Genomic DNA, 27,816 nt, shown 5'->3' with positions numbered 1-27,816 from the left:
CAGCTGCTCCTTGGCCTTGGAACCTTAGCTATCAATGTTCATTTCCCCCTTCTAATAGGTTGGAATCTCTTTCCAGGAAAAAAAATAAATATAGTATATACCTTTAAAACCTTTTGTCATGGTGTTTAGAATAGTGCTTAATACTGTGTGTGTGTGCTCAGCAAGTGTGGTGGCGACTGAATGATCGTGAGTGCTTAGGGATCCTCCCAAACTCTGTTTTGTGGAATCTTCCAAGAAGCTAGAGTAAGGTATCCTGCTCAGGACATTTCTGTGAGGTGTTAGGCAGGAGGGCCTCACACTCCTACTGATATGCTTCACCTCGGTGAGTCTCAGAAATTTTTTGCCTGGTCTCCAGTCTTATCTTGGAGCCTAGAAGCCGTCATGGTGAGAAAAGCCTCATTAGGGAATGCCTGTATTTGCTCCTGATAGCCAGGCCATGTACATATGTCCTGGGACTCTGTTTGAACCTTGCTTTCTATGTTCTTGCACCAATTACATACCAAGCTGAGTTTCTTGAGGAGCTCTACCTATAACTAAGGACCATTTGCCTGTAAATGATACCTGCACTTCATATCAACTGTCAGCACCAGGAAAAGCAAAGGACCTCAATGCTGTGTAATAGTTGGTGACAACGAAGTGTCACAGGAGCTGCTGTGGGGACAGAGGCTGTCAGCAGGGCCAGTGCCATGTCAGTACGTGGAGGGGGGGGAACACAAGGACTCCAAGGTACATATGAAGTTTTATTTCAGGCCCGGTGTTGAACAGACTTGTTCAAGGTGACACACGGTTAACCAGGAGAGATCAAAGCCGCTGGGCGCCTCTGCTGGGGTGGTAACCAGCCACTGTGTTCTGGCCTCCCCACCCGCTCTATAAAGCATTTCTGACAGGGTGGCATCTCCGGCAGACTGGTGCTGAGGAAGGGAACACATGCAGCCATATTTCAGTCTAGACACCAGGACTTTAATGTGAACGTGTGCGTGTCTGAGGTGAAGCTGGGCTGAAGCTGATTTGTGGCCATCGGAATTTACGGCCTCAGAGGACAGGAGGATGCAGGAACGAGACCCATATGTGTTCAGTCCCCAAGTCTGGGTCTCCGGCAACACGGGGTGGGAGGGACGAAGAGTGGGAGATTTTATTATGATTCCTGGCTATAGGTGATGAAATAGAGTATAGGGTGAGGGATGAAAAAGGCATTCTAAGGATGCCTCCCCTCGCTATATTCACCCTGCCTTTCCCACTCTCATCTAAGGTTGCCTTTGAAGCTTTGAGCATGAAGGGATGAGTAAAGATAACTCAAAACTGGGAGCATACCCCATGTGAGAATATGGACATCCTACTCACCTCATTGGCTGGGTGACCCCAAAGCTGTGGTCCTCATGACACAGACTCCATGCTTAACAGAGCAAAACTCAGTTTCCATTGCAAGGAGGGACCTCTGGAAAGTTCATCACCATGGAAGGAGGTCATGCCTGGCAGAGTCAGAGCAGGGGCTGTGCAGGAAGGTGGTCATTCCTGGTAACAGGTCTGACCTCTTCAGAGGTAGGGAAGGTCCACAGCCCCTCCCATGTCTCTCCAGCTCTAAGATTTCTCAGGGGGCAGGCACTCAGGGGGATCTGCATAGCTCAGTTCTAAATGGCTACTGGTCATCTATTCTTACTGCAGAGAGTCTAAAACACTAGACTTCAGAGAGAGAGGCAGCATAGATGACTGTACACTGTCACAGGGCTCGATATTAATATTTCCTGGGTATAGTAGCATAGTGTATGTAGGGGAGTTGTGTAAAGATTTGACAGGGCTTAGAAGGGGAAAGGGTGGGGTGGTCCTGGGCATCTAATATTCTACTTTGATTTACCCTTGCAGGTACCATTCTTTAGAGCAGTGGTTCTCAACCTGTGGGTCACAACCCCTTTTGAGGGGGGTCACCTATCAGATATTTACATTTTGATTCGTAACAGTAGCAAAATTATAATTATGAAGTAGCAACAAAATAATTTTATGGTTGTTGGTCACTACGACGTGAGGAACTGTAACAAAGGGTGTCAGCATCAGGAAGGTTGAGAACCACTGCTCCAGAGTGAATGTGGCCTTCCAGCCAGCAATGTCTGTACAAGTGTGTGTGCACACTCGTGTATGAAGAGGTACACAGCAGTAGGAAGGAAGAAGCACAAATCAGGACAGAAAAGTGCCTAACTCAGAGGACGAGGACCACGTTTGAAGCAATAGCCCTGCCACGTTTGGGAATGTGGCTTTGGTGGAACCAGTACCCTCCCAGGATGTAAATTTGTTCTTCTGGAAAAAATAATGTGTGATAACTTCTGCCCTTCTTCACAAAGTTGTTAAGACAACCAAAAGAAGGACACATGGTACTAGAGTGTCTCATGTATTCTCAATAAACACACTAACCGTAGGTGCGTATATTTGTGTATGTACGGAGAACATTGTTGTACATGTCTAGGAAACAGGTGAGGGCTGTGAAGGTCTCCTAGCCCAATCCTTTCATTTTATGTTAGGGAAGTCTGAATGTGAAAGGTTTGCCAATAATATATATCAGACTGATTCACTGAGTGGTAAATGCAACATCAAGTGGAACTAACAAGAATATATTTGGGAAGTCAAGGTCATTCAGAGAGACTCATCTCTATCATCTGCTCTTAAACCAAAGCTCAAGATCATTTAGATAGACTCATTTCCATTATCTGCTCTTAAACCAAAGCTCAAGGTCATTCAGAGAGACTCATCTCTATCATCTGCTCTTAAACCAGAGCTCAAGGTCATTTAGATAGACTCATTTCCATTATCTGCTCTTAAACCAAAGCCTAACAAAATCCCATCATGGGGCTGTTTTGCATTTGTTTGGCTGAGACTGTTTCTATAACAACCCAAAGTAAGCCCCTCCCATTTTACCAGCTATGAGGTCTCCCAACAGGAGTCTGGAATCATCTGTGTAGATAGATCCCTGGTCCCCCCGCCCCCCCCCCCCCGCCCCCCCCGCCCCCCCCGCCGCCCCCCCCCCCCCCCCCCCCCCCCCCCCCGTGCCCTTATCCAGGGAAAGATCCTGACCTCTGATGGTGAAGTGCGGCTCCTTGGCAAGTTTCTTAAAATAACGATGCAGCATGAAAATGATGTTCAATTAACATAACTGGTAGAGAGTCTCTGACAAATTGTCTTTTGTTCAGTAAAATAACTGGGTGGCATTTGGGTGTATGGAAGTGAGATCCCCTAAAGTTACCACTTAGTGGTGCTAGATGGAGGGCCATTCTTACCCTTGCTGGAAGAGTATTTTTAAAAATAGTCTACAAGGGCATGCCCTACCTCCCAGCCTCTAGTGTGTTTGGTATAATATGTTTGTGACATGTGTGCATGTGTGTGTGTTTCATACAGATGAGGCCAGAGAAGGACACCACATAACATTATTGTTTTCTACATTATGCTCTTGAGGCAGGATTACTTACTGACTGAAGCATAAACTTTACTTTTCAGCTAAGCTGGCTGTTTAAGGAGCTCCCTTGATCTGTGTGTTACAGGCAGGCACTCACAGGCCTGCCTGGCTTTTTATGTGAGTGCCAGGGAATTGAACTCATGTCCTTATATTTGCACAGCAAGGTCTCTCTCCCCACCCCCCACCAGCCATCACCCTTCCTGGCGGCATGACATTTTTTTTTTTAAGAGCTTCACCGGGAGATTGAGACTCCCCTGGGCCAGAACTAACAGGGGGGAAACAAAGATAAGAACTAGCGTTTGGAAGCTTGAGGGGGATGAAAGGTGGAAATAGAGACAATCTGGGTAGTGAAGAGTTAGTTTCTGATGGTGAGAGGACTAAGGACCAGGAACCCCTGCAAGCCACTTCAGGTTGGTTGCTGGGCTGCACCTAGCTCAGAATGTATCTGCAAGTTTTCGATGAGATTCCCTGTACCCATAGGACTGTGGAGAAGGGCTGGGACCTGGGCAGGCTCTGTGGATGGGTAAGAGAGCCCAATACCTGCAGAAGATGGAAGTGCCAGCTAGAAGAGGAATTCAGCAAGAGCAGGAAATTGAAGTCAGAAGAGGAATCCCCTAAGATATTGGAAATGTCCTGCTGTTTGTGGCTGAGGCGTTCAAAGGGCTGCCCTTTAAATCTCAATGGGTAATGCCCAGCCACTGGAGCACTCAAATACAAAGAGCTGAGACTGAGACGTAAGCCAAAGGATAATAAATAATTCACCACCTTCTACTCTTGCTGCCCCGCACAGTCCATGTGCCGAATGTTTTATAGTTATCACAGTTCATTCACATCCATCTCATTTTGAGCCTTCCAGCAGGCCCGAGAGGTGGGTAGGAAGGAAGGAATTTGTCACGTTCCATCACTGGGAAAGGTTGGGACTCTGGAAGTAGCTGGTGTACGGTAGGTCACGGCCGCAGCTGGTAGCTTCAGTGCAGCATGCTGCTGCAGTGGTGGGGTTGGTATCTTGGTGGTAGGGGCTGGCTGTCTCACTAACTTCGAAGCATCCCTCCCACTCCGAGCTGGACAGCCATGTAAGCTGGACTGCAGAGCAGGGGAAAGTTCTTGTGTTTGAAGACTTGCTTTTAAAGATGAGACTGACCCAGGTGGTTCTCTCTCCTGTCTCTTTTTCCTCTCTCACTTCTCTTTCTCTCCCTTTTCTCCTCTTTCCCCAATTATTCATCTGCAACCATCCTCCTTCTCTTTAGCACCTCTGTGTCTTTACTCTCATTTCACAGATTGCTTCCTGCAAAGTTTATTTCTGTGGATGCACATATAAAAAAATGTTTCTACCCTTTGTCATAGGATGTATTTCTTAGTTTTATCATCCATCCATCCATCCATCCATCCAGTGATACAGACTCTCCTGCTCCTGTAGCCCAGGCTGGCCTCAAACTCACCATTTAGCCAAGGCTAGCCTTGAACTTCTGATCTTTCTGCTTCTGCCTCCTGGTTTCTGGGATTCCAGGTGTGTAGCACCACACCCACTTGATTTGGTGGTGGGGATTGAACCTGGGGCTTTGTGCTTGCCTGGCAAGCACTGTATGACCTGAGACACACCCTCAGGCAGCCTCCCTTGTTTCTTTTGCCCGTGCCCACCTGGCCTGGTGGTGCTGGAGCATCCGAGCTGGCTTCTCCTCTACTGAGACAGTTTCTTTGCCTCTCCTGGGTTTGCCTTGGACCTTCACAGGTAGGTGCAGCATATCCATTCTCAGTAGATAGCGTACTCGGTCTGTGGGCCGGCTTTGGCTGACCTTTGTTCCAGATTCAGAGAAGAGGAATGGCGACCCACTCTCTTCCCACATGGAAGTAAATAGCTGAGTGTTTTTATGCCCAGGTGTTTGCCATATAGTTTGATACAAAACCTTGTCCTGGAAAACTATAGGCCAATCTAACATATAGAAATAAACTGAGTGAGAATCATTATTTTTTATTGGTACCACTTAATGCGAAGAAAATGCACATTTTCCAAAAATATGGAAAAAACGTTCTGTTTGCCTTATTGGGTCCAAATGTTAGGTTTAAATTATTTTACTATGCAAACTTTCTTTCATATCTTGGCAGTGGTGATTTCCATTTTTATTCCTTTGGTATCCATAATCTTATGAGAATCAAAAACACATGCTTTGAGATCCCTGGACAGCTCCTCCTCCAACATTAAAAAAAAATGCACAGGGAAGCCTATGGCTCTGGTAGCAAAAATAACAGAGATGCTATGGGAAAGAATCAGGGGGACATGGAGGCTGGATGGGAAAGGGGTTCAAAGGTGCGCTCTGGTTTCCATGCTTTTCATTTGCAAGCCATTAGGCTGGATGAACAGCTGCCTCCTGCTGACTGCCACCAGGAATGCAATTTTTTTTCTCCCCTGATGGAGGATGCTTGCTTATTCAGGGGCTCCAGGTTTGCTGCACTGGAGGGGAATGGGGGAACTTGGAGTTTGCAGTATTTATGGAGATTGGCACTTGTCTGGAGGTATGGGTCTAAGTGGCTGGACTTTTGGTCTCTATAGGAGGACAGGGTATCTGACAGAAAGGGAGGTGTCTTAAGGTTACTGTTGCTGTGATGAAATACCATGACCAAAGCAACTTGGGGAGAAAAGGGTTTAATTGGCTTAGGCTTCCATGTCACTGTTTATCACTGAAGGAGGTCAGGACAGGAACATCCACAACAGGCTTGCCTACAGCTTGATCTTGTGGAGGCATTTTCTCAATTGAGGTTCCTTCTTCCCAGATGACATTAGCTTGTGTCAAGTCAACTTAAAACTATGCAGGACAGGAGCACAAATTTCAGACCTAGGGATTTTAGCTTCACAGAGATGGTCTTGAGTTGGAAAAGAGGTTGAGTGTTCTCTTTTGAGAAAATAGTCACTAGAGAAGAAAAGTGAATACAGCCAAGTATCGACACTTGAGAAAGGAAAGATTAGAAGAAAGCAAGAGCGGAAGGTCCAGGGCATGTGGAGACTGAGGGAAGGGGCTGGGGGCTTGAGTCATCATTGCCTCTTATATTAGATCCTAGACAAGAGTTTGTATCTACAGGCTACAGAGTATTATCATCCAGTCAGTCTAATTTTGTGAATTATTCTACGTCTGTGTACTTGGAAGTTTTACTTCAGTGTACTGTCAGAGGATCTCAGTGGTAAGATGTGAGAAAACTGATCCTGACATTGTGTTTTGGACTCTAGATGTACCCATGTGGAGCACAACCCAATTTGGATGCTGGGAGTTTAAGCCCTTCCTGCCTCTCAAGCAGAATGTGCCATCTGTAGACGTCATTGCTTTTCTCCCTTGGGTTTGGATTCAGAGCTGGACATGTTTAAGCCTCTTCCTCATCAAGTATGGTGCCCAGGTATCTGCATGATGAAGCATCTCGGGACCTGGGGATGCAGCTTGGGCAAACTTTCTAGCCTGAGGTCTTGTCCTTCCTTCCTCAACTGTCCCTCCAGGATAAGTCTCCGATGTTTCCAGAAATGTGTCCTGCCATTCCTCAGCTCTTTCTCTTTCTCCCATGCAAGTGTTAACGAGGCCCTGTCCTGCATAGTTTCTGAGATTGTGTTTAGTATGGTGTGGCGTAGGCTCTGCCTCCTGCTTTATCTTCTGTGACTCACAGGTCTTGATCAACATGCCTGTTTCCTCAGTTTGTGATTGGTGAACAGGTGTTCCAGTCTAGCGGACAACTTGCCTGTGTTCCTACAGCACACTTCCAGTCTTTCATTCTCAATGGAGATAGTCCCATGGAGCAGAATGTCCCGTTTCTTTTGTTCCATTTGGAAAACTCACTGTTGCTTCAAAACACATACTGATGTTTTCTCTTTGAACCACTCCATGATATCTGTAAGCCAAGCCATTCTTAGGTTCTTTGCCAGCCCCCACATACCCACTAGGCAGGCGATGGTTACTGCCTAATTTCTCTGTGTCACTCTTTTTTCTCTGCATATCTGGGAGCCCTTTGTATGTGTAGGAAACTACATCTTAATTACTTTCCTCTCCCCTCAATTTTAGTACCTGTCAAATAATAAGTCCTTAATAAATGCAGTGGATTGCAATTGTTCATTTAAGCCCCCATAGGCTGTAAAGATGACTAAGAAAGCATTTATCAATATATAAGTATAATGGGAGTGTCAGAACTACTAAAATGTTTTTGCACATTATCATTGCAGATGATTTCTGTATTCTAAAAATAGGGAATTAACCATGGCATAGTTTCTGACCCTTAACCCACTCTTCATTTGAGTTCGAATCCCGCAGCTTTGGCTATGAATATTCATCAGATATGCTGAATACTTTCTGCATGTGATGTGAGTCCTCCTGACAGAAATGAGTTTCTGGTGGGATACTTACTTACATCAATCCAGTTGGCAAATATGAACAAGAGCTTGCTTCCTAAACTGTGTTCATCTATGGAAGCAAATGAGATGCCATGTCCCCAAATACTAATAAAAGGGCCCCCTTTAGCATTCAATTTTTTTTCTAGGATGCTGTATTGATCTTGGGAATCAAGATATGTGCAGACAGATTCACAGCCTCAAGGGAAGCACCACATGGTGATGGACTCTGGAATAAGCCTTAGCACCTAGGCCATGTATGAGGGCTCTGTGATGGAGCCCACAATGCCTCATTTCTAGTCTCTGTTGCCAGTTACAAGCAACCGTCAACTCATTCTGGTCAGCTAACTCAGAGGCTCTAAAGTCATGAATGAAGAGAAGAAGAAGGAAACTGGGCTTTGCACAGTTCTCTGAAGCACAAGAACTTTCAGACTGTGATTTTCAAGTTAAACATCTCAGTCATCAAGAAGACTTTGGGTTTCATTTCCACACTGAAATGTAATTGCCACTGCTCACTAAACTGTAGTTTAATGAAGGTCACTGTTTCAAAACCGCTGTTGCTACTTCACACCGCATTTTAAATGGGCTCCATTCAACAACCTGCTTCCTTTTGTATAATTAGAAATTTAGCAACATTATATTTCATATATGCATTACTTATTACATAATGAATATTACCATAAAACTTTATATTCGCCGTTTAATTTTTTTAAATGAATGACCTTATATATTATAGAGTACTTTATGGGCAATTTAAGGAACACTCAAGGGTAATTTTGACAATACTCAATTGTTGCCTTAGGGTCTAACTTTAGGTCCTAATGACTGAACAAGATGCAACCTCATTGCCACCCAAATTTAACAGGCTCTCGCCTTTACTTTATAATCCAGAACTTCTTTTAGTTCCCCAAGTGTTTCTAGGAGTTCCCAGTGAAATGCCACACAAACTCATGAATGGTGTTTTCCCAGCTTATCAATGAGGAACAATGAAGAACCTTCATTTGGAGTGAAGGGTTGGAGGAGGGAATCAAAGAGGATAGTGAGGGCCGTGTAGAGCCTAAACCTGCAGATATCAACCCAGAAGCGGTGGAACTTCTCACTCGTGGGTGGGTCCTCCCATTGCATATCTGCCCCCATCCAGGGCAGAGCCTCTGACTTCCTAGAGCCCAAGTTTGTACACAGAAGCTCCTAGACTCCATCTTCTCTCACTTTGGAGGGCTCACACCTGGTCTCACACACCAGGTGTGAGTATCCATATCCCACATAGATACCATTTGTCTCCCATCCCAAGAGTTTTCTGCAGGAATATATCTCTTCTGCTAGGCTTTTGAGAACAAATGGAGAGAAGAAGCCTGAAAACAAAAAGGAATCCATCTTCCCAGTGATTACCCTCAACACAACAAGGTAGAAACCCTTTGCAGCAGAGGCCCCGGTGATTCTGATGTTCCAGGCCACCAAATATTCCCTTAAAGCCCTACTTGGACTTCCCTGTGTCCTCCAGTGCCAGAATGCTCTGAGCCTCCTAGGTAATATTTCTGTATGGTAAGATGAAATCTTTGCAATAGATGACTCTTGTGGGCACTGGATGAGAGTTCCATGATTTCACCTAGTCCAGCGTTTTGCGGGGAAGAGAAACAGTTTCACTGAAATAATTTCAGCCTCGTCCCTCAGACTAACTAAAAATATAACAGCACATGGTTATTAATCTTCAGAAATCATTGAAACTAGTTTGAAGACGGGCATAAAGTCTCCATAGACAGTCGGCAAATTTCAAACCGAACATTTAATTTTCCCATGATTTAGCAGAGACGCTCTGCAATTGGTAGGTTTGTGAAGGTTAAAATTAATCAGACCACATGGTTTCTTGAGTTGCAAAATCATGACTGGGGGCTTAGGAAGGGCGTCTTCAGCAGCAAATATTTGTTGGGGGTGTGTGTGTGTGAGGTGGGGGGGAGCCTCATTTTAGACATAAGACAGAAAGTGAAACTGATATTCTTTATGCATTTCTTTGAGCTGCAGCCTGGTCTGGCATTCATTTAAAGCAAATATTGCTGGTGCTCTGCCTCTGCGACCAGCAGAACAACCCATTGACTGGAAGCATTCAAAGACTCTTGATGTGGATCGGGGCTGAGTCTACTGGAGAGCATCCTCAAATTATGTGTTCCGTGTTTCAAAGAAACCGCAATTTCTCTTCCCTTCTCCTGGTCCCCATGCTGTGGAATGTGGCATGTGATGATGCTGGGAAAGGAATGAGCTTTTTGCGGGGGTGGGGGGTGGGGGTGGGGAGTGTCAGCGGCTGAGATTCACATCTTGGAAGCTTTGCTTGCGGGCTGTGATACCCTGGACAAGTCACTTGGCTTCCATATTTAATTTTCATCATTTGTAAAATAAGGCAGATTCTTTTTGTCTTTCAAATATCACCCATACTTACCACTGGGAAAACTTCTTGGCCAAACTGATGGGATACAGAAGATGTTTAAGGAGCATCCTTTGACTTCGGCAATGCACGATTCTGCCTTTTCCTTGTAGTTGGACTGCAAAGAAATGGAAGGACCTTCTGGAACTTATGTTGAAAAACAAACAAACAAACAAACAAACAAGCCATTTTCCTTTGCATTGGCTTTGCCCTCATTAATTATAACTGAAGGCCCTAGGCGTTTATGTGACCATGAGGGTGTCCCCAGGGATCCCACAGGTCAGACTAAGGGGAAGTTAAAACAGGCAGGAAGGGTAAGGGTCTTGAGTGGAGGAGGCCACCCTCAAACAACTGTAAGAATACTCGGCTACTTGGTGCCCTAGTCACCTCCACAAGGGCATTCTCCCTGTGTAGCTGTGTTTCGCAGCCTGTAGTCAAACACAAGCTGTGTCACTGGCAGGGTCTCACACATGGGACAAGTCGAACATTGACTTGCAGAATGGCAGCTGAGCTTGGATTTGGAGAAGGCCTGACTAGAAGATGGGGAGGAGGGGTGCTGATTGAAACTTGTTTATGGGAATGCTACTGCTAACAGAGAAGGAAGCAGCTGCCTGGCTTCCTGTGGTTACTGAGTCAGTGGAAGGGATGGTTTGTGGCTGCCCCAGGCTTCTAGCACTGACCTGCAAGGCAGAATGAATGAGAACGAAGTATTTTAGGTCCCCTAAAAAGGCTCCATTGCCATAGATTTCTCCCTTAATGCTTCATCTTTGCCTCTAAATACAGGCAGCAGCCACTTGGCCTCCCATAGAGCTCAGTCTGTTGGGCTAGAGACTCACAAGCTTGGGCAAAGGTCTGAGTACCTCCATGGTAAGTCCCTACCCTCAGTAATTCTACCTTCCTGAAACTTCTTGGCTTAGAGGTTCACGTTCTCCAGCCTGATGCTTTTGTGCCGTGCTTGCTTTCCCCATGCTCTCCTTTCTTTCCTGGCTAAGCTCTGGTTCCTTAATCAACACCATATCCCCTTCCTCACATTATCCCGTTCCATCCCCCCTCCCCCATCCCTTCTCATTTATGTCATATTTGGCCAGGAACTCGCAACATGGTTAAACCCAGCTTTTCATCTATACTGATTTGAACCTAAGCTCCTGGACACAGTTGAAAACAAACAAGGAAAGAAATTCGTGTAATTGTGATGATTGCACTGTCTTTAAAGATTTTTTTTTTATGTGTAAGTATTTTGCCTGCATGTATGTATATGCACCCTGTGCATACAGTGTCTATGGAGGATTGTTAGAACTTGAGGGACAGATGGTTGTGAGCTGCCACATGGGTGTAGCAAACCAAACCTGAGTCCTCTGCAAGAACAGCTAGTGGTTTTAACCACTGAGCCATCTCATTTGCTCTGAACTATGCTTAGATTGATGGCCACACATCTTCCATTTTATACCTTTTATTTTGCAAAAAAAAAAACAAACTCCCAAAGAGCCTCACTTGAAGCTAATGTATTTTCTCCATACTATGAAAAAAAAAAATAGATGCATCACATTCCTATATAATTCAAGCCCTCAGTGTTCTTGGAAAAGTATGTCTACCTGAGTGCCATGCTCTCTTCAGCAATGCATGGATGAAAACTACTTATATCCATGGATTAGTTCAGCATGGAGCCTTCATCAAAGAAATTTCTTTTTGCATTACATGGCATTAATCTAGAGACTTACAACTAGTCGGTGTGTAGAGAATGGGACTTCTGAATGCTCAGTCCTAAATGGAGCATCTATATCACATCCTTCCCCAAGGCTCAGAGAACATCACCAAAGAGGGTGGTAAAGGGGGGACCGGAGGATTATAAGAGCTAGAGGAAGCAGAGGGTTGTCATGGGAAAGTGTTAGTTGGTAATGACAGGGATGTTACATACATGAACTCACAGAGGCTGTGGAATGTAGGCTTAGCCATGCCAGGATCAAGCCAACCAAAAACGTCAGTATTGCTGGAGGGGCTCATGGATCGCCATTCCTTGCTAAGAAGCTGTTGGCAGTTGGTGGCTGGTTTCGGAGAGCGTTGATGTACATTGGATTCGGACTGTGGTCGAGTCTCCACGTTCCAGTGGGTATCCCTAGACCCATGCACACACTAGCAACCCTAAGTCAATTTAGTGGGGTTAACATAACAAACAGTACATGAAATTGGAGGGAAAAATGTTGTCCGAGATTAAATCCCTTAAATCATGATTTTTTCTCATCAACAATCAATGTCACCTACTAAGCACCCCCTGCCCCCGGCCTTGGGAAGGTCCCTCAGGATTGTCAGCACTAATGGCAACCACTGGGAGGGTACCAGTTATGTGGCAGGGATGATCTTGTCACAGAAGCTTAAACTCTGTGATCTCTGGTGATTAAAGCATTTCTGGTTCTCTGTATCGAACCTTGGGAATAAGGGAAGTTTGGTCCCTCTGAAACCCTGGCTTCTATGGGCCACAACTAGTTTGGAGATATCACTGCTGTCAGTTCTCATGTTCTCAGAAACTTTATTCCTCCTCCTCCTCAAGAATACAGAGCATGGGGTTAATCAGGGTTTTTATTATTATTTTTGTTGTTGTTGTTTTGGTATTGTTTTGTGAAAACAGAGTGTGGAGGGAGTGGTTTGCCAACCATAATATCCTCTTCTCCAGTGATGGGTGACCAAGTCTGGTGGAGCTGAATGAGGCAAAGGTTGTGTCTCAGAGTCTCATCCTTATGGGAGAGTGTTGTGCATCAGAAACAGCTGCTGGTGGTCTCGAGGAGAGGGATGGCTCTTGCTCCTCATTTGATAAGTGAGAGATGATTAGATTTTTAAAATTAAAATATAATTACACCATTTTTTATTTCCCTCTTCTTGTACATTACTCTCCTCCCCTGCTCCCTCTCAAAACTCAAAATCATAGCCTCTTTTTCTTTGTTTATTATTATATATATATGCATATATATGATTGTAGTGTGTGTGTGTGTGTGTGTGTGTGTGTGTGTGTGTGTGTGTGTGTGTGTTCTGTTTAGGTTGCCTAGTTCTGGATGCAGAGTACTTGTAACTCCACAAGTCTAATTTTAATAGCTATTTTGAATGATACCTGGAAAAACATCCACTAAAAATGTTTAGGGTTCTTGAATGTAAAGTCTTAAGAGAGCAGGCTGAAGTGTCCAAGTCTTCGGTGGCTCATCCGTTTCCTGGTACTAAAGCCAGTCTGTGAAGTGACATAAATATCTAAGTTCTGATGTGTCACAGCTGTGAATTCACAACTGAGTCACAGGGCCACACTTTTTACATGTCCTTCCTCCTCAAGGGAGACAGAACAGTTCATGCCGGGATGGTGGGCATGAGGTTTCCTCCTTTAGACAGTGATTTAAAGGTAGCCCAAAGCACTGTTTTTTAACAGTAGAGCCTGAAAACCGGTCCTGAGGACTCTTCTTCTGAGCTTGGAGTTCTTCCTCTGTGAAGAAAGCAAAACATGTTTCTTTCCTCTTTGGTTGTTTTGAAGAGTTTTTGGTCGTGTGAGGTTCTTAGCACAGGAAAAGCCCTCCGTACATGTTATCAACAGTGATTATATTATTTATTGTAATTATTCCTGTAGAGTATCAGGCTGAAAGATGAAAGGAGGTATTCTTACAGGTGATGATGGACTGGGGGTGCAGGTGTCTTTCCTGGTACCCCTGATGACAGTGATATAGCTACTTCCCCTGCTTGGTAAGCTCAGCTCTAGTTATCATCCGCACCCCCACCTCTCCTAAGCCCTCAAAGCTGGACTCCTTTGCTCCAGCACCATAGAGAACTCATTTCACTGACTTCTGTTGCTAAGACAGGGAGTATCTAGAAAGCTTGTTCTGACTCCTGGGAAAAGTGATGAGATGTAGACCACACTCCCTCACCATGCCACGGAAGTCACTTTCTTCTTCTCAATATGATGGAAGGGACTTTTCTCATCAACGTAAATGCAGACTTGGCTTGGATGTCTCTCCTCCCTCTCACAGACCATGACTCTCCCCATGCCTCTACATCTTGAATTGCTGTGGAGCTTAGTGTCCCAACGCTACAGCCCAGCCGTCCTCTGGCCTTTAACCTGTGCCCCTCACAGAACCAGGGGACGCCTGAAGACCTTGAACTACTGGTCCACTCATTCTCCAGATTCTTGGCTTCTGGCTGGGAACTAAACCAGTGGTCTTGTAGAAGATCGGGCTTGGCACTGGACAATCTGGAATCAGATCTGCCCTGCCCCCATTCAGTAGCAATTAACTTAGGCAGAAAGCAGAACCTTCCAGAATCTCTATTTCTAGTGAGAGGATGAGTATGATTAATGGTATGCAGGCTGATGTAGAGTGGCCATTGCTGGTGAATATACCCATGATGGGGCTTTAAGTACAAAGGAAGGTGTGCAGTGTTATATATGGTATGATCCTAGCTGTTGTTTGCAGAAAGGTAATAATACATCCCAGAAAAAAAAGATGAAAAGAGAGTCATTGAGAAATTCATGTGGTTAGGTCACTGCTGTGAAACTGGTCAGAGAATTTGTGATGATAAGTGGTGATTTCCTGTAAGGATTCATGCTCTTGGCAACATGAAATGACATACCTACACAAAAGGACCTACTCTAAAAGGTACAACTTTCTTCAAGGTGTTTGCATTCCCGTAGAAAAGATAGACTTATAGAGAAGGCTGACTGTAGGGCACTCTGGGAATGACCAGGTGAGTAGTGCTTGCTGGCTTCCTGGGCCAGACTTGCAGGAATTACTGATAGGCAGTGAGAGCATCTTGAACTAAACTTCACCTTTAGGTGGAAGAACACCCCGAGTACTGCTAATCATGTCACACAGGTGTTTAGGCAGCTCACCAACCCTGACGGCTGAGGATTCCAAAATGGCTGTGGTCCAAATCAGCAAATTATGTTTAAGTATCTTTAGTGTTTTAGGTGCTAGAGATGAAAGCCAGAGCCACTTAGTTATTAAGGATACACTCTGCCACTAAGCTACACTTTGAACATCATTTATTTTTATTTTACGTGCGTTGGTATTTTGCCTGCATGTATGTCTGTGTGAGGGTGTCAGATCCCCTGGAGGGTAGAGTTACAGGCAGTTCTAAACTGCCATGGTGGGTACTGGGAGTTGAACCCAGGTCCTCTTGAAGAACAGTCAGTGCTCTTAGCCATGGAGCCGTGAACATCTTTTAGTATGCCTGGTCTCACACTAGATTCTGAAATTTTTATCCTGTTTTCATGTTTTTATAAAAGTACAAGCATGCAAAGGACTTCTCTTGTCCTGCTTGTACTTTTATAAAAACATGAAAACAGGATGGCTTTAAGCAGAGACCCTGCATCACGTGTGACCCTGCCGTGAGGCATCTGTCTGCTCCCCACACTCACAGCCACTCAGCATCTTGTCACTGGGTGTTGCTCTTCTGCTTCTAGCCCCCCAGCAGCGCAGCACAGTCTAGCTTTGAAAGGGACCCAAGTTCTCTGTTTCCCTGTGCACCGTTTCCCTGCCTTCGCTCTGCATGTTGAGCAGAGGGTGAGTGGATTTTGGAGGGACTGCTTCTCGACAGGGTGGCTCTTCCCTTCTGAGATGCTGACTGCTCACACGTGTCTGGAACTTTCTCTCTAACAGGGGGGGGTGGGGGGTGGGGGGGTGGGCCGGGATCCTTTCAGTCTCCGGAGAGAGACTTCAGAGAACTTGTTTCGATCTTGTTCACTTGCCGTTCTCACGGTTCGTGGGAGAGGACGGGGCACAAGCAAGGGGAAAATGGCCGCGTCTGTGGGAGCGGATTTCACGTGGGCTTAAGGGCCGTCTTGGCAGGCTGCACTCTTGGCAGTCTGTTGCAGTGTTCCCTGGTCACTTCTCTTCCTTTGGTTGGTATGTTTTGGTGCGGCTCCTTTTCTGTACGGCAGGCTGTGCCGGCAACGTGAACACTGCCCGTTTCTAGGCACCTCTCTGCATATGCTGACCTTGCTGCGTTCCAGAGGACATTAGGGAACCAAGGCCTGGGAGGTGACAGGAGCCGTGTGAGAGTCTAAGTGCTTTCCATTCTGGTTTCATACCAGGGGACAGGATGGGGTGGGGCAGGGAGGCACCTATTTGAAGCTCTCATTCCTCTTGTCTATATAGGTCCTTGAAGATTCCTTGAATTTCTTTTCACTGGTATCCATGCAGGGAAGCTTTTTAGGGACTCTTATTGGCTCTGCTTGACTCCTTCGCCTAGACCTTGGACATATCACTATGGCCAGGATTGGGGCTACTGCAATTCTACCATGGTTCCTAGGACTTGGGGGCTAAGTTCTGCAAAGGAATAGCAGACATTTTATTACCCACCTGTACATGCACTCCATGAATTTGTTTGTCCTTCATGGGCCAGGCATCATTACAGGCACGTGTGGGGAGTAAGTGCTCCAGGGGCACTTGGATCCTACTAGCAAGAAGTGCTCAGAAATAAGAAAACCACTGCACATGGGAAAAGGCTATAACGACGCAAGGACAGCTGATATCCAGGAGAGTCCCGAGGGCTGGGCTGGAGAAAGCACTTCAAGGAGATGCAGAGTAACATCTGATAACGAACACCAAACAAATACCAGTCTGCAGTCTATCAGTCAGAAGAAGTCAGAGATAGGTACACACAGAGATACGTGGGGAAAGTGGTCCGGGTAGACGTGGCAGCTAGAGCATGCCCTTCAGGCAAGAACCAGGTTTTGTGCCCGGCGATGGTAGCACACGTCTTTAATCCCAGCACTCGGGAGGCAGAGCCAGGTGGATCTCTGTGAGTTCGCGGCCAGCCTGGTCTACAGAGCGAGATCTAGGACAGGCACCAAAACTACACGGAGAAATCCTGTCTCGAAAAAACAAAACAAAACAAAACAGAAAGCCAGGTTTGTGTGTTTGCTAACACCCTTGCTTTTCCTGTTGCTTCTCCATCACCAGGCTTCCTGAATATTCTCATTCGGAATGACTTAGCACTATAGCCCCTTGCTTACACTTTGAATTTCCCAGACATTCATTTTCCTTGGCTAATTGTTCCTTGCGCCATCTTTTTGGGGGCCACTGGGTCATTATTTTTAACTTTGACACAGCTCTGTATCTTTTAGGTGGTTTTTAAAATCTCTGAGCTCTAAATTGACATCATCCTCATGGAAGCATCCTTTTAGATGACCCATCTTTGCACACAGAGCTTGAAGGACCGTGGAGGAGATTGCCAGAGCTCTGCATGAGCTCTGCAGAGCTCTGATGCCAACAGTACAGCTTTGCTATTTGATGGGGGCAATTTGTGTACGAGTATATTATACATAGTCATAAGAAGTCATTTCAAGGTAGAAGTCTACAAAGCTCTGAGAGTCAATATATGGAGCAACAGCTTGTGGAGGGCAAGACCTGTGTCTATTGTCTTTTCAGTTTCTTCCACAGGCTGAGTACTCTTCTTGGCACCCAGCAGGCTCAGCAGACTCCTTGAAGAGTCATAGGGAAAGAACAAAGGCATGAGAGTAATCACCCCAAAACAGTGTCCAGCAGGGATGCTATCTCCCACTATCTAATTAAATATCACCGATGATTGCTGTTCCTGCCACATTTTCCTATGCAGCATGGAAGCAATTATATTACAATGCAGTTGGAAAGTTCAGTAATCTCCTTGGAGTAGACAAACAAACTTTGAAATCATTTACAAATGATGTACCAAATCTGTGTGGCATCTGCTCATTGTAGGGGGAAAAATGTGTTTCTTTCAAGAGGCTGTTCATGTGATGAGACTGCTGCTTTCATGCGACAAGGCGGGCAAACAGGAGGCCTTTGCCAGGCGACTTGTCCTTGCCTTGGTTTTGGGCATCCTCAGCAAGGAATGAGGATGCTGAGAGCTAGGACTCTCGTCCAGTGTTGGTCTGTCACTCTTCAGGGACTGCTCTGGTGTGAGGCGGAGATATGGGGGACTGGCCATCACTCCATCCCTGGGAAGATGTTTTCTCAGCTTTCCTATGGAGAGGTTGGGGATAGAGAACTGGCCTTTGACAGGCTTTGATAGTAATCCAAGAAGCTGGGAGACACATACTCCTGGCATGGACTTGTGTTTGGCCCCTGAGCCAAAGAGGAGACGGTTGTGAGTAGCTACACTGAGTATGAGCTTACATTCCTTGACTAATTCAAATCTTACATAGTTCAAGACTAATTTTTCTATCATTTTCCCCTTGATAACTAAAATTATTCAAGTATATAAATAGAATGTATTCTTGAAGGTTGTAATTTTCAGCTTTTGGCATTAAGGGCATACATATTACAAAGAAATTTCTGAACAGCTATGTCAGCTCCGAACTTTCCAATATTTTTGGACTTAAACAATTATTTCATGTGAACGTCAGTACCTCACTATAGAAGAGATGATTCTGCCTCTCTTTTAACCCTGTAGCTATCAGACCTTGCTGCCTGCTTAATTAAAGATTGAGAGTAGAATAATAGTTGTTGACTTTGTTTATCAAATGTTATTGCATTTCAGTTCTGTGCCAAAGTATTGTCACTCCATGAATGAATATTGCTTAATAAATGCTTATGTGATAATTCTGTAACAGAAAAGGGTTTTATGTTATAATAGAAAATATTTAGTGACTGACAGAGATTGTGAATGCAAATCCTATAGCATGATTGAGCAGACACCCTGAGATGGTGGACTGCTTATTAATAGAAAAAATGGCTGTAACATGTTATCTTTTTAAATTTCATTCCTTTCTGAAATAGAGTCCATGCTTGTTTGAAATGCACAATCTTTCTTAGCAGCATCAAGAGCTGGGCTTATAGGCATTCACCATAATGCTTCACTCTTAATATATCTCAATGTGGCATGCATTTTGTATCCATTCAGCCAGATAGCTTAGAAACCATATGAGCCAGAGGAGTTTTCAAAAATTTAGAGAATTCATATAATTTCAAAATTTATGTACAAAGTTAAATTTTAGTTTTGAAAACAAAATGTGCTATTTTGAATTTGGAAAATCCAAACTCATAGGAAGGCAGCTCTGCTATTATTAGCTAGAATTGTTTGGGCTGTAGATTATGGAACAACTAACTCAACGCTTTTTAAATAAATGAAGGACATGGCCAAAGGATAATGGTGTGACTCAGAATGTACTCAGTCTCCGAGAACAGTTGGAACCAAGGGCTTCGCTGTTAGCAAGGCTTCCTCCTTCCACTTCCTTTGTTTTGGTCTCCTGAAGGGAGTTGGACTTGATCATTCTCCTTCACAAAGCTGGGTATGTGATTTGTGGAGCCCTCTCCAAACTGAACGGGAGGAAAAGCACGAGAACATTCATTCTCCTTATTGTCATGGTTTTTCTTTAAGCCTTCTGTGTTTCTAAATAATCACATTCTCTCTCTCTCTGTCTCTCTCTCTCCCTCTCCCCCTCCCCCTCTCCCCCTCTCTCCCTCTCTCTCTCTCTCCCTCTCCCTCTCCCTCTCCCCCTCCCTCCCTCCCTCCCTCCCTCTCTCTCTCTCTCTCTCTCTCTCTCTCTCTCTCTCTCTCTCTCTCTCTCTCTCTCTCTCTCTCTCTGTCTCTCTCTCTCTGGCATGGGGGTGTTTGCCCAGCAAGTGAGTATTCTTCCAGGTATCCAGGTGGGCACTGTGACTCAGTGCTTGAGATGGATGTCTTCTGAGCATCCATGAAGCCTCCCATGGGAAGAAGGGTGGCAGATGTCACTGAATAGAGATAGCCAAGAGTTCATTCTAGGCAAGAGATGTCCCGAGAGCAACATGAGGTAGGGTTCCCAGCTCTCAGAGCACAAACTATTGTCTCATTCGGTTTCATTTGCTGTCATCCTTCTGAGGTTGTCCAGGTAGCTTAGACAACAGAAATTCACTGTTTCACAGTTCTAGAGTTTGGAAGTTTGAGATTAATATGTCAGTTGGGCTGGGTTCCTACCTATGAGAAACTGTCTAGATGTTTCTCTGAGTTTGAAAGTGGTCTCAGACATTCTCAGCTTTGTAGGTAGAATTTTCCCGGTGTCTCCACTTTATCTTCTAAGTGTATCTATCACTGTGTCCAAATTTTCCTCTTTCATAAGGACACCAAACATAATGGATAAGGGTCCCTTTCCACTCCTTAGTGCCTCATTTTAACTTAGCTAATTATATTTGCAATAATCAAATTTACAAACAAGCTTAAATTCTTGGCACTGGGAGATGGGATTTCTACATATAAGTTGAGATTCAAGGAGGGAAGTCATGCACAATTTGGTTCATAGCAAGTATGAAATGTAAACTCAAGGTTAAAACCATCAATCATTTCAAGATGGCAGCTGAAGAGCCAACCCAAGGTCCTGTATGGCAAGGCAGACTGTAAGATCTGAATGCTAACTTTTCCCATTGGGCAGAACATGTGTTTTTTTAGATTGAGCTTTTTGGAGGAAAGTGACTCTACCTTCTGATTCTTAGGTATGCTTTTTTGTCTTAGGTAGAATTTATCTGTGACCTTGAAATGTATCTGTGACCTTGATGTGCTAGCATCAGGGCTCACAGAAGAAATCAGTAGATGCCACAGGCATCTGTTCTAAGGTCATTTGCCATAATTAGAGCCATAGTTCTAGCTGCCTCGGCCAGATGCTATCAAAACCTAGTAAAACTATTCTTCACTTCCATTACCTATCACACCACCAATACCCCTACTTACTTCCTTTCTCTACAGGACAGGACTGGGGCCTGTGGGCCTGTGTCGCTGTCCTTGTCAGAATTATAGTGGTACCTATTTATTTGTACTCTCTCCAGGCAATACCAAGGCATCAGTGACAGAATAAGACAGAGCCCAGAAGATGGTGTGACAGTTTTCTTTCTTTTGCTTTGATAAAACACCTTGACTAAAACAACTTAGAGGATGCTGGAATTTTTTTCTAGTTTATACTTCTAGGTTACAGTCTATCATTAAGGAAAATCAGGGCAGGAACCCAACCCAGGACTCTGAAGTAGAAACCATGAAGGAATGGTAGTGGCTGGCTCAATCACAGACTTATGTTCAGCTAGCTTCTTTATACAGCTCAGGACTGCCTGTATAGGGAATGGTGCTACTCACAGTGGGCTAGACCTTCCTGTATTAATCAACAATCAAGACAATCTCCAACAACAAATACATCTACAGGCCAATCTGATCTGGGCAAGCCCTTGATGGAGGCTCCCTTCTCGGATGACTCCAGGCTGTGTCAAGTTGACATTTAAAGCTAACTGGGACAAAAGGACAGTGAATGTGAACTCCGACTTCCTTTCCCAACTCAGGCTATAGAAAGCCAGGGAGGGATTATTCCTAACAAACCTGGGTCAAAGTGGCAGGCAGGGTGAAAAGGGGAAGCCAGCCTCAATTTCGTTGCCCCAACACCAGTTGTAAACCAAGCCTTTCCTGGAGGGAAGGAAGAAGTGAACTGTGTGCGGAGTATCAGAGTGCAGACTTGCCCTGTACCAGATTGGCCTGGCCTAATTACCAATGTGAATTATGGTAAAGCTATGGCATGTACCCTAGATGGGATTAAGTAAGAAGAGGGAGCTCATAGCGGCAGCTAGTGCAGCAAAACAATCGTTTTTATACTCCTACAGGGCTGAGATGTTGTTAAACAAAGGTACAATATCCGGGTGAAAATTTGTCTGTTGGTAATTTTAAAAACACCTATCATTTTTAGTATGTTTCATGCTGTTGTAGTTTAAAGGTGGCGGAAAGGAAAGTCAGAGAAGGAGGGGGGGAGAAAAAGGGGTAGGGGGGAGGGAAGGAGAGGGGGGGGAAGGGGGGGGAGAGGGAGGGAGGGGGAGGGAGGGGGGAGAGGGAGAGGGGAGAGGAAGGGAGGGGGGAGGGAGAGAGGGAGGAGGCTTGCCGTTGATAAAGGGATATAGCGCATGCGCACAGGGAATTGCTGTACCAGATGACGTGGCCTGTCAGGACCCTGAGCAGGGCAGCGTAAATGCCTGAATGCTAACTCCTGAGATATAAAATATGTACAGTAAAATAAAGTTTAATTTCTCAGGTGTCAGGAAAATGTCTGTTACACACCTGAAATGAGCGTTTCAGGAGCATCCACAACAAAACAACCTGCTACTTGCGACGGATTACCAGCAGATGTTTGGCAACCTTACCTCCGAACTTCCTTCCCTGCAAAGACAGAGCATCACGTTTGCTGGCTTCTCTCATCATCATCATCCATGTGTTCATTAGCTAACAGTTCTCCAGCAGGCCCCCACTAGGGACGGCTGCCTTTCTGGTTCAGAGCTTATATGACCACGTTTGAGGAAGGTGTCCACCCAATTTCCCCTCCCATTAGATCCTAACCTGATGTCTGCTGCAGAAACCAGTGTCTTCGAGGCAGAATCCACATGTGGCTTCCAGGAAAATCTTCCCTCTGTCTCTGATACAGTGAAGATGTTGGCTCAAGTGTAAAAGGCAGGGAAAAGGGAGATGAAGCCTGAGCTAGCTGCTCCCCGGTCCGAGGAATTACTTAGGAATTAATTTTTGAGACTTTCTGTTCATTTCATATTCAGTATGCTATTGTCTCTTCTACTTTCATGGGGCGGGGGGGAGCAACAAAAATACAATGTCTTTCTGTAACTGTTAGTATTTAGCCCAGGAGTTTCTGTTTGGATTTACTGATTTGCCTTCGGAGAAAACATAGGTATTTAATTAAATACTAGTCCAGTGGTGAAGAAGTTTTACTTAGAAAAACAAACAAAAACCAAGTGGTGTCATTTAAAGCAAATAAATTAAAATTTGAATATATATATTGGTTTTTCAAGACGGATTTCTCTGCGTAGTCTTAGTTGTTCTTGGCTGTCCTGGAACTTGCTCTGTAGACCAGGCTGGCCTCGAACTCACAGAGATCTGCCTGGTTCTGCCTCCTGAGTGCTGGAATTGAAGGTGTGTGTCACCACTGCCCAGCTCAATTGAAACTTTTAATTTTTCATGTGTTTCATTATTTAATTTCTAGACAGCAGTAGAAGCAAGACTTTAAAAAATACTTAACAAAGGTCTGAAGGACAAAGTCCCACGTATTATTCAAACACTGCACATCACAGGTAACATCTGCCTGCTGTTAAGAGAAACACAAACATAATTACAACAAAGAAAGAGATAGTGTAAGCACAGAAAACAGACTTTAGAAGTTATTCTGGATTTCCCCAACTGATGGACATGTAAACGGCGATGTCATTTATTGTGTTTGTGATGGTATCATCCAGAACCCACTGTACAACATTGGTATTTGCTTCCATGTAGTCACTCTGAAAGGCATTCACTGGTGTGGCACTGAAGGAACATTGGATGCTTCTGTCCCGTTGCTGCTGGGATCTAAAGAGCATGTGGAATTCACGGAGTATTCTATTCGCCTCCTAGACCTCCATGCCCTGTGACAGCTGAGTCCACAGGACTATTTCCTGATTAATATAGAGTAAACATGCAACAGACCCAGTCACAAGTCACAAAAAGCCCACGTGTGTATTTCAGCATCTCCCTGGCCTCACTGCATCAGAGCTGGGAAATCGACATGTTCTGCAGGATACAGCTACAAGAGGTGAAGTCTCAGCCAGCCTGTGTCGTGATGGATTTCTAGCAAACAAAAGAAAGGACTTTCTGCGGTGGAGAGGGCCTTAATTTAAAGGCTACTCATACTGGAGTGTAGTCTAGGTTCTGATAGACATGGAAGCTTCCGGAGAGCTCTGAGTTATCAAGGGTGGGTGTGCTCTACTTCATTCTGCCCGAGCTGACTGCCCACTGCAGCAGCATTTACTAAGAAGTAGTCAATTGAAATCTGTACTAGAATTGGCATTACTCTTATTGTGAGAGGTTGCAACTCTCCCTGTCTCTGACTCTAGCTTCTCCCCAAGTCTCTGTTTCATGGTAGACCCTTTGTGTGAGATGGAAAATATTTGAATGAATTAATTCACAGCGTTTGAATGACTAGGCCAAAGTATCAGCATTTTGATGTAAGAGGTAACCTGAGGCTTTTGAAAGAATGGGTTTCTGAGTTGTTTAATAAATGCATGTGTGGGATGTTAGATCACAGGGTAGAAATGGTTTGGGGCAGTAGGGAAATGTCCTTAGGCTCAGCCTGCCTATGTTGGCTAGGAGTTAGCAGCCCTTTAGAGTTTAGGCTCTTGCTCACTGTGTGACACTGAGCAAATTATTCATCTAGAAAAGATGTGGGGTATGTGTAGGTAGGTGCAAGTACTTCCCTGATATTTGTTAATTGATGTTTTATATTATTTATATTTAATGCAATTGCATTGCTACTGAAATTTAACATTTAAAAGTTTTTCTTGGGGCTGGAGAGATGGCTCAATGGTTAAGTACATTTTCTCTTCTTCCAGAGAACCTATTTGGTTCCCAGAACCAAATAGGCAGTTCTGTAATGCCAGATCTAGGAGATATGACGCCCTCTTTTGGCTGCTGCAAGCAGTGCACTCATATGCACACATACATACACATAACTAAAAATAATAATATAACAAATTAAAAGCTTTTCTTCCTATTTGTTCTCTCTACAGCTTGTTTCTGTTTTCTTTCCCATATCTTATTGTGGATTACTTAAATTTTTTGTGAAATTTCCTTTTTGATTTATTGACAGTGTACTTGAGTGTTTCTTTTGGATATTATTTTAGGGGTTAATACACACACACACACACACACACACACACACACACACACACACACACACACACACCATATACTGATTACCCCTTTATCCTTAAATTGTCTTTGTTCAATGACACTTAAATTATCACATGTATCTTCTTCCAATTCATTGAAAACTGTATCAGTTTGTACTCAGGAAAGGAATTTTTGTGAAACTTATGGTTTTTTGCTTTTTATTTTTTATTTCTTTTTCTATTATGTTCCAACAGCCCTTAAAAAAAATCCCTTTCCTTTCTGTTTAGAAAACATTTTTCTAGCCACATTTAAGAATCAGGAGCCGTGTAAGACAAGTAGAATAACAGGCCGAATCTCACACAGCTAAGGTACCTGGCTTAGTGTACAACACAGCACTATGACAGTGAATGGACAGCAGGCCGGTGACTTTCCCTGGCCCAGCTCAGCCCTTTGTGCAAGACCGTGGCACGGTGTGATATTATAGGCTAGGCTTATTTTCCTCCCTGCATCTGTTGAAGTTCAACACATGGCCTTTGTCACACCTCTCCTGGAGCACTTGCTTTTAATCTATATCAGCTAAGGAAGTTTCAATTTTCACACTGGGTTTGGTTTCCAGAAGAAGCCGATTCTGATATCATTTTCCGGCTCGTCTGGTTAGGGTCTGTCAGAGTCCAGTGGTTTGTTTTTCGCAGGTCATCTCACAGGAGCCAGTCAGGAGCTGTGGCTGCTGAATCATAAATTCCAAATGCATATGGTTCCCGAGTCTTTCCTGTGGCCACCGGGTCATCCTCCGTGCTGAGCGTGACAAAGCTCTGACTACTGAATGGGAACCATATTTCAGAGAACCAAACACTGTGGTGGAAAGCAGACTAGAGACTTTCTCAAGAGAAGATCTTATTTAATGGAATGAGAATTCTATTGGTCTCTTCGGCAATAAGGCAATCTTTTAGGTAGAGTTTCTCAATGGGGTGCCAGGGCATGCTGAGCTGCCACAAATGGGTTGCAGGTGTGTGTGCAATGGGGGAGCCCTGTAGTTCTTGGGGCAGCCAGGCAGGTCCTCTGTTCTCTGGAGTTGTAGCCCAGTTATCTCCAGCTGTGGGCTCTTTCTTGGATTCACCCCGGGGAACCATGCACAAAGCATTGTTTTCTATGTGTTCCCAGAAGAGGAAAAGGAGGGAGTTTGTTTGAGGGAATGTCCTCACAGTGTGCTGCCATATTGTGAGGTGGGCTTGAGCCATCCTTAAAATCTTCCTAAATGAGGACTATTGGACTTTCTTAAAGTGTGGGACCTTTTTCTGACTGAAAACATGAAAAACACATGTGACTTGTCTCTGAAGTCATGTAGGGTGTGGATAGAAGTAGTGTGGCTTTGTTCGCAAAGCATGGAATTCTGGGACCAAGGCATTACTGGAATCTCAGAAAGATCGATTGATAGAAAGTTAATACAACTAGGTATTTCACCCAGTTGAATTAAAAGTTAAGAAATGAAATTACTTTCAAGCTGAGAAGAAGGATTCCAAAATGCTCCTATAAGGTCACAACGGGCATTGCTCAAGCATCTATAAAGGAAAGTGGAGCACTCAGGGAACATTGATGTTGATATTATATAGACAGCCACATACAGTTAAGAGTTCAATAGACAACAATAGAACATCCAGCTGCATGGTTTGTCTTCATGTCTGTTGGATTCTCTCAGCCCTTTCAAACAAACACCTTGGGAGCCCCCCTTTTTTTTTCCACTAGGCAATCCCAGGACCCCAAGTCAGTGTGTGCTGGCCTCATCTTCCCACGCAGCTGAGAGAAGAGGTATTTTTTAACCAAACCGTCTCCCCCAGATCAGTCTTCCTTGGGAGTAGATGAAATGATTTCCTTGGGTTGCAGCATAGATGATGTGGACAGACCACGATGGGCCACAGAGGAGGAAACAGTCTATGAGAGAAACTGACAGTGGAGGTCCAACTCAGGCTGTGGGACCAGAAGGGCCCTGTCGCAAGGTGATCGCCACTGTGGCTTGTTTCTTTTAATATTACTTCCCTGACCCACTACCAGCCTACTTAGTTACTCATACCGCGATTACTTAGTGTGGGCTGCTTATGAGAAGAGTCCTGTGCAGAAAAGTAATCCCCCTGGCAGCTGTGCAGCTTTGGTCACATTGTCCAGATGAGGAAAGGGAGGGGTGGAGGTGGGTGATCCACTCTCCACCCAACACCTGACCCCCATGGTTCCTCAGTAGTAGAAGGGGAGTGTAAACTACTTTTCATCCCAATATTCTGATTTCTCAACTGGGTAAAATCACAGTCAGGGACTGAAGGAATGTTGCATGGGATAGACTGAGTCATGGAACACTGAAGAAGAGAGACAGGGTCATAGATAAGAATCTTGCCTGGGACTGTGGATTTGAGAGTCGTCAGTGTGTCAAGGGCATGGCAAAGCTTTTCCAGCAAGCTTTTCTTTTTTCTTTTTGTTTTTTTTCAGGACAGGGTTTCTCTGTGTAGCTTTGGAGCCTATCCTGGGACTTACTGTGTAGACCAGGCTGGCCTTGAACTCACAGAGATCCACCTGCCTCTGCCTCCCAAGTGCTGGGAATCAAAGGCGTACGCCACCACCGCCCGGCCAGCAAACTTTTCTTAAAGAGTAAGGAAAGCAAAAGCCCAAAGGGAAGACTGAGCCACATGAACAGGCAGAGGCTAGCAAGAAGAGCGGGGAGTCCAGGGAAGGAACTGGCAGAGATCATATAAAAAAGGTGAGAAGAGAAAGGAGAAAGTGAATGGGTGGAATGTGTGGGGTGCCATAAAAAATAGGAAGACCTTGGGGCATCTTGGCTATTGAAAGCTCCTGCCTTCTACTCAGGTGGCCAAACTGGCATGCAGAGAGGGCACAGTTTCCAACCCCAAGGAACACGGGCCCCGTGGGGAGTAAGAATCCTCCTAGTATGCCAGCAGTGGAGAGCATACGAGGTTCGACAGCCAAAATTTCCAGCCCTCACTGGAAGGTGAGCTGTGGGCA

This window comes from Peromyscus californicus, unplaced genomic scaffold (genome assembly GCF_007827085.1).
Source record: "Peromyscus californicus insignis strain IS unplaced genomic scaffold, ASM782708v3 Scaffold_1__1_contigs__length_55948999, whole genome shotgun sequence".
NCBI lineage: Eukaryota > Metazoa > Chordata > Mammalia > Rodentia > Cricetidae > Peromyscus > Peromyscus californicus.
This window is presented reverse-complemented; position numbering follows the sequence as displayed.